The sequence below is a fragment of the Apodemus sylvaticus genome, chromosome 14, assembly GCF_947179515.1.
Source record: "Apodemus sylvaticus chromosome 14, mApoSyl1.1, whole genome shotgun sequence".
Classification (NCBI taxonomy): Eukaryota; Metazoa; Chordata; class Mammalia; order Rodentia; family Muridae; genus Apodemus; species Apodemus sylvaticus.
Genome location: NC_067485.1, coordinates 43,783,012 through 43,791,150, shown reverse-complemented (window position 1 = coordinate 43,791,150; position 8,139 = coordinate 43,783,012). Strand labels below are relative to the sequence as shown.

At 41.7% G+C, this 8,139-nt stretch overlaps 1 pseudogene; it reads left to right on the top strand.

The window, feature by feature from the left end:
- Window positions 1–1,520: 1,520 nt before the first annotated feature.
- Window positions 1,521–5,428, top strand: LOC127664559 (putative vomeronasal receptor-like protein 4; annotated as a pseudogene).
- The last annotated feature ends 2,711 nt before the right edge of the window (window positions 5,429–8,139 follow it).

Genomic DNA, 8,139 nt, shown 5'->3' with positions numbered 1-8,139 from the left:
TATAATGAGGATTTGATAGGGCGAGATGAAACAATGACAGAGACATTCTGATTGGCAGAATTTAGGTTCTCTTGAGCTATGCAAATATTGGCTATAGGCGAAGCATATAATGTTTTGCACAAGTATATTGGATTTGCTACTATGAAGAAAATTACATAATAATAATAATCATAATAATCATAATAATAATCATTCACTAGACCACATATTGGGATTTTTAAATACTGGATGGACCTGAGGACAAATTTGTGCAATGACTTACAGAGACCCACCTAATGGGAATGAATCCTCAATGCAAAAAGTCCCCACTATTGAACAAGTCTTGATTTTCCTCATATAGCAGGAAAAAAACATGATATGAAATGTGTTTTTAGATGTGTATTATCATTACTGGTGAATTGTTTTAAAAGGTGAGTGCTAAGCCAAGTATTCTGTCTATGAAGAAAGAAACCAGGAGTTCAACGGTCATACTCATCAGGAGAACGGTCTAATTTTTCTAACAGAACTAGGTACCATGGCAAACATATCTGCTTTGTGACTTCTCTTTGTCTGGGGACAAAGTGCTGAGAAGAGGCCTACACTCCTCACTCACATCCGCTCACCTCTTACAAACATCACAATGTTCTTTTCAACTTCACAGATGACATGGGCTGTAAGATTGTTATAATTTTTAGAATGTATTTGTTTTTTGGGTGTATGGTGGCCTGCACGCATGTTTGTACACCAGCAGTCCACAATACCTAAAGAGATTAGAAGATGCACCAAATCATAGAACTGGAAGTACAGATAGTTGTGAGCCATCATGTGGATGCTGAGAACCAAGAGGATCCTCTTCAAAGAACATGGGGTTTAACTGCTGCTCCATCCCTCCTGCATCCATAGAACTGTTATTCATGTGACCAATGTAGCTGTCAGTCTTCCTGTCTGCACAGGCACAGTCCTCACAGTGGTGCAGCCATTACCATCTGGTCCTGGACCTTCCAGTTTGGGGAGCCTCACACTGAGATCAGCATGGCATACATTTTCTCCCTGTTCTTCCTTTGTATTCTCAAATTCTGTATCAGCCTGAATATCTTCAATTTTTCATCAAAACTTCCAGAATTAACACATCAAATTAGTATAATTAACAGTGTTTGAAATCCATTTCCACAATATCATAAAATAAAAACTATTTCCCTCATAATATTGAGAGCTACTGTGCATTAGTGTGTTTTACATTCCTCCTTAGAGAATAACTTTGTATCAACATATATATATAATGCATACATACACATAAACACACACACACACACATGTACACACACATGCCATGTGGTTTTTCCAGAATGGGTTTCTTTGTTACCTCTTGCTGCTCTGGGACTTACTCAGTTGACTATGCTTGCTTCAAACTCAGAGATCCTCCTGACTCTGTCTCAAGTGCTGCAAATAAAGATGTGCACCACCACACCCAGCAGTAATATTTAATATTTAAGAAAACTAATTTGTTATTTGGTTATCTGCCAGTTCTCAGAAAGAGACGCATGGCTGAATGCTGGCCTACTCAGGAGGAGGCAGACTTTGTTGTTACTGGTTCGTTCATCTCTTGGTAGGTAAGTGAGTAACAACTGTTAATTCTGTCGTGCTGTGTGGAAAGAAAAAGCATTTTGCAGTAGCTTTAGTTGTCCAGCCACAATCAAAGTGACCTCACACAGAGGTAAGAGAAAACTAGAGAGATTACATAAACCTCATTCTCCATCCTGCACTACCATAAAGTAGATTAATTTTTCTGTTTGTGAGTCTGCTTGTTCATTATTGTCCCGCGCTTCCGTCTCGCCAGCAAGAACGACGCGGCACACTCAGGATCCTTCTGCAGAAAGCTTTAATGCATCTTGAGAGGGAGAGCATAAGCTTACATGGCGGAGACCCTGAGGGAGTGCAAACCCAAGTCTTATATAGGCAGGTCCTCTTGCCTTGGACGTGGCATACCCTGGTTGGCTGCGGCTCATCACCCCATATGACGCCACGAGGTAGGCAGAGACTCAGTGGTGGGAAATTCCGCTCGGGCATGCGCACTCGGCCTGTTTATGGCTCAGCAAGAACAGGATGTAGGCGCCATCTTGTAATGGAGGTCATAGGAGAGTTCGGGCGGCTCCCAACACATTATCACAATTCAAGTAGCAGGAAACAGGACCTGGACTTGTAAACTAACAAACTATATGTAAATGACTGACATGTTCATCCTCTGTCCTTTGGTTTCGGTTCTTAGGAATCAATTCAACTGATGCACTTGCTATTTGAAAATTGCAATATGAAGAATATTACATTGCTGGCTCATTATTTTGTTTACTAAACTGAAGTGCCTACATTAAAGGATAATTTATGGCTAATTAAAATATTGTTAAATATCTATCTTTATTAAGGGATTTTATGGAATTTATAAAAGGCACTGAGTTCAAAGCATTCATAAGGAATGACATAGACAGCTCAATTTAAGTCAACAGAAAACGAGACAAGAATAATAGATTTATGTGTTTTCATTACTTTTCTATTGCTGTGATAAAACATCATGACCAAAAACAACTTGCAGAGGAAAGGGTTCATTTGATCTCACAACATATGGCAAGTGATCATAGAGGTTAAGTTGTGTAACGGGAAGTATTTCTGTTCTGGTCCAGTCTGTTTGGAGTTCTGTAGGCTTCTTGTATATTCATGGGCATCTCTCTCTTTAGGTTAGGGAAGTTTTCTTCCATAATTTTATTGAAGATATTTGCTGGCCCTTTAAGTTGTAAATCTTCACTCTCATCTATACCTATAATCCTTAGGTTTGGTCTTCTCATTGTGTCCTGGATTTCCTGGATGTTCTGGGATACAAGCTTTTTGCATTTTGCATTTTCTTTGACTCTTGAGTCAATGGTTTCTATGGTATCTTCAGCATCTGAGATTCTTTCTTCCATCTCTTGTATTCTGTTGTTGATATTTGCATGTATGCCCCTGATTTCTTCCCAAGGTTTTCTATCTCCAAAGTTGTCTCCCTTTGTGATTTCTTAGTTATTTCTACTTCTGATTTTAGATCCTGGATGGTTTTGCTTAGCTCCTTCACTTGCTTGTTTGTGTTTTCCTGTAATTCTTTAAGAGACTTTTGTGTTTACTCTTTCATGACTTCTGCTGTTTGACTCACTTTCTACTGCATTTCTTTAAGTTTGTGTGTGTGTGTGTGTGTGTGTGTGTGTGTGTGTGTTTCTTCTTTATTGGCTTCTATCTCTTGAGCCTTACTCTCCTGAATTTCTTTAAGTGATTTTTGTGTTTCCATTAATTGGGTTTCTAGCTTATTCATGTTCCCTGTATTTCTTTAAGAGATTCATTTATGTCCTTTTTGTGTTCTTCTAGCAGCATCATGAGCAGTGATTTTAAATCCAAATCTTGTTTTTCTGGTGTTTTTGCATAATCAGGGCTTGCTGATGTTGGAGAGCTTGGTTCAGATGCTGCTATATTGCCTAGGTTTCTGTTAGCAGCGTTCCTGCATTTGCCCTTTGCCATCTTGTTATTTCTGGTGTTAGTTGGTCTTGTCTCTGGCGGGTATTTGTGCCTCCTGTGAGGCTATATGGCTATTTCTGCAACACTGGATGGCTGGGTTTCCCCTGTTACAGATTGCTAATGCGCTGCCCTCCTCTTGGGTGTCCCTGCAGCCCTAGTGTGCCTTGCCCCAGGTTGTCTGTGTGAACCAGGGGGTGCCCGTTTGCTCCTTCAGTGAGTGCTGATGGTCTATGCTGCTGCGGGACCTTTTCTGAGTGCTGGTCACTATGCTGGGCAGCCTATCTCCCAACCAGGTTGGTGTACACAAGGCTAGCCTAGCTGCTGAGGCCCTGAGTCTAGGCAAAAGCCTGGCAGGCTAAGGCCCAAGCAAAGTTCCCCTTGGGCTATGAGTGTTAATTGATTCTGTCAGGTGGCCAGGATGGCAGCGTGCATGTACTCCCTGAAAGTTCAGGGAGAGTCTGCTGGGCTAACAACCTCCTGGCTGGGTTGGCACACAGGTGGCCCACGGAGCAGCCCAGGGCCTGGGGTCAGTCCAAGGCCTGTCCGTCTTAGACCTCCTGCTATGTCCTCAGGCTATGACTGTTAGCTGACTTTGCCTGCTAGGACTCTCTGGCATCCTGTAGTCAAAATGGCAGAGTGTGCGCCGGCTGGGCAATCAACAGCCTGGCCTGGTTCGCACACTGATGGCCCCCCGAACAGCCCAGGGCCTGGGTACAGGCCAACGCCCGTCGGGCTTAGACGCCTGCGATGTTGGCCTTGGCTTATATTTGTGTACCTCAGTCTGTCTGATCTCTCTGGTGCCCGAGATCCAAGATGGCGGAGAGACTCCTGTAACTGACTGGCAGGAGGCAGAGTTCTGATGTGGCTTCTTGGTTCCACTGCTGATGGCCCTTCTGCTGGACCAGCTGCCGCTGCCGCAGCCGCCACCCAAACTTCTTTTCTCTTATTGGACTTGGAATCTTAGGAAACATCCTTATATTTGTGAGATATGTGCACACATTTATCACAGGTTCTGAGAAAAAACCTATAGTATTTATCTTCACTCATCTGGCATTTTCAAATGTAATTATTATTTGTACTTCAGGGGTCAGATATATAGCCACAGAACTTCATTTCAAAAATGTTCTGGGTGATGTGGGCTATAAAACTGTGCTTTATCTGGGAAGGGTGGCCCAGGGCCTCTCCATCTGCACCACCTGTCTCCTCAGTATGGTCCAGGCTGTCACCATCAGTCCCAGGACCACACTGTGGAGTAAACTCAAACCACAGACAGCATGGCAAGTTTCTTCCCTGTCTCCTCCTCCTTTGGATCATTAATGTTCTCACAAGCTCCAACTTGATTCATCATATCACAACGGGCAGCAGTTTGAATAGATCTAGAGCTGGTGTATATGATGGGTATTGCTATATGCTGCCATCTAGGAATATAGTTAAGTGGCTTTTCCTCTCTCTCATGACTCTTTGTGATGTCATCTTTCAGAGTCTCATGGGCTGGAGCAGTGGGTACATGGCTCTCCATCTGTACAAACATCACAAGAATGTCTTCTACCTTCATAGCTCCAGGTTTGCAAATAGTGCCAGCCCAGAAATCCGAGCTACATGGAGTGTTCTCATTCTTAAGACCTGTTTCCTCTTCTATTACTTGGGGGATTCCATTTTATCCTTCTATATTGGTTCTGTCTTGACTCTTGACTCCATAATACTGAATATTAAAATATTTCCAGTACTTGGCTATGCTGCTCTAAGCCCCTTTGTCCTGTTAATAAAGGATTTCCATCTGTTTAGTTGCTGGCACATTCACTGGGGAGTAATGAAACAGATTTCTATAACTACCCCTATAGTAACTAAAGGTTTATCATTTAGACTTAGACTTTGCCCAGAAAAAAAAAAAATTCCCAGAATGATTGCTTTTTGAGAGTAGAATGTTTTATTGGGTGCTTGGGAATCAAAGGCTAAGAAATTTAAACAAAGTGCTGTGAGAAAAAGTAAAAAGGACTACTAGACATCACTGTGATCTGAACAAAGGCCAGAGGGAAGATTAAATAGTAACACAGTATGTCAGTACACATGGAGAGAAGCAAGGCAACCCACACCTACACTTAGTTAGAACAATAGCAAAAAAAAAAAAAAAAAAAAAAAAAAAAAAAAAAAAAAAAAAAAAAACGTTATGGGGTGGTGATCTATATCTTTAATTCCAGCATTAATGGTTCAGTCAGATTTCAGTGAGGTCAAAATTTTCAAACCTCACTCTTGTTGCAGGCCTGTTCTCCCTGGTCCAGTCGCCCCACACAGAAAGATGAATCATTTGGAAGAAGACCATACTTTTTCCAAAATTGTTAAAAGAAGAAGCATAAAAACCTGAAACTCTGGTTGGGTATGATGGTGCACGGATTTAATCTCAACAGTCTTCAGGTAGGGACAGATGGATGTCTGTGAGTTCAAAGCCAGCTTGGTATACATGGTGACATCAAAGGCAGAGCACAGAGACTGAGAGAGCCCCACTCCACTTGTTAGGAGACCCACATCAAGACCAAGCTGAACATTTGCTACAAATGTGTAGGGAGTCTATGTCCAGCTCCTGCATGCTCCTTGGTTGGTGGTCCAGGCTCTGCGAGCCCACATGGTGCCAGATTACTTGACTCTATGGGTCTTCTTGTGGCATGCTTGGCCCCTCCACCTTGTTTACTTCTATCCCTTACTCTTCTACAAGAATCCCAGGGCTCTGCATGATGTTTTGTTGTAGGTCTCTGCCTCTGCCTCCATCTACTGTTGGGCGAGGCATCTCAGGAGAGAGTTATGCTAGGCTCCTGTCTGTAATCATTGCAGACTATCAATAATGGCTTTCTCACATGGGATGGTTCTCAAGTTGGGCCAGTCATTGGTGGTTGTTCCCTCGGTCTCTGCTCCATCTTTATTCCTGCACATTTTGTAGCCAAGATAAATTTTGTATGTGGATTGATGTTCTGCTCCCTCCTCTGGAGGTCCTGCCTGGCTACAGGAGGTAGCCACTTCAGTCTCTATTTCCCTCTTTGGTAGGAATCTCAGCTAGGGTCCCCATAGAGTCCTTTTTATCCTCTTCAGTCTCTCCAGTCCCAAGCCTCCACCTATTCACCAGAGATATGCCCCCCATCACCTATCCCCAACTGATTTCCAATCTTACTCCCAGGCCTCTCCTGCCTTGCCTCTCCCCACACCTGATGTCCCCTCCTCACGTACTCCCCCACCCAGTTCCTTCTCTCCATCTACCTATTTAGTTACCTTTCTGAGTAAGATTCATGTATCCTCCCTTGAGACCCCTAATTATCCAGATCCTCTGGGCCTGTAGATTTGTAGCATGGTTGTCCTGCACTTTATAGTTAATGTACACCTATAAGTGAGTACATACCCATACATGTATTTCTGGCTCTGGGTTACCTCTCTCAGGATGATGTTCTATCCATTTGCCTGCAAAATTCATGATATCTTTGTTTTTAATAGCTGAATACTTTTCCATTGTGTAGATGTACCACTATTTCTTTATCATTCTTCAGTTGAGGGATATCTAGGTGGTTTCAAGTTTCAGCTATTATAAATAAAACTGCTCTGAACATAGTTTAGCAAGCTTTCCTGTGAAATAGTGGGACATCATTTGTGTATATGCCTAGGAGGGGTATAATTGGGTCTTGAGGCAAAGCTATTCCCAGTTTTCTTAGAAAACACCAAATTGATTTTCAAATTGTTTGTACAAGTAGTTTACACTTTCCCCAGCAATGGAGGAGTGTTCCTCTTCCTCCATATCCTGACCAGCATGTGCTATCATTTGAGATTTCTATCTTAGCCATTCTGATCAGTGTAAGATGGATTTTCAGGGTCATTTTGATTTGCATTTTCCCTATGACATAGGACATTGAACATTTGTACTCGAATAGTTTTCTATGGCTAGCCATTAAGAGAATAAACTTTTTGGAAATTCAAATAAAGATTTTCACAGCTTGATATGAGGTAACTGCAGTAAAACTGAGGTTGTATTCCATCCTGACAAACATTTTTCAATCATCATATGTTCAAAAATCACTGTAGAAGTTGTGTTTATATTTTTATTCTACTGCCAATAAAGTCTATGAAGAGAAGAGAATGAAAATCAGTTGATGAAACTACTATGAATCCCATATTTTAAAATTCTGTTGCTTATACTCATTTAAATTTACAACAGTGTTAATATAACATTTTCTTAGTTTTATTTATTTTCAGAATATAACTTTAAATACATTTTAACTTGGATTCAATTCTGAATTTCCGTCTCCTCCATCCCCTATGGCTCTTATTCTCTTTCCGACTCCTCTTCCATGGAGTTCCCTGAGCTCCAAGGGGAAGAATTTGATGGTAGCATCCCATTTAGGGCTGAATGTTTCAAGGTCTCTAACTTTCCATAATGTCTGGCTCTGGGTGTTTATATTTGCTCTCATCTACTACAGGAAATTTCTGTGCTGACAGCTGGTCTATGAGTACAAGAGAATATTTTTAGGAGTTTTTTCATCACATTTTTTAACAGTATTACTTGGTATTCCCCTGAGTCCCTAGGTGTTCTTGCTCATCCAAGCAGTATCAGTATGGAATCGATCTTGTGGAGTGGGCCTTAAGTCAAAT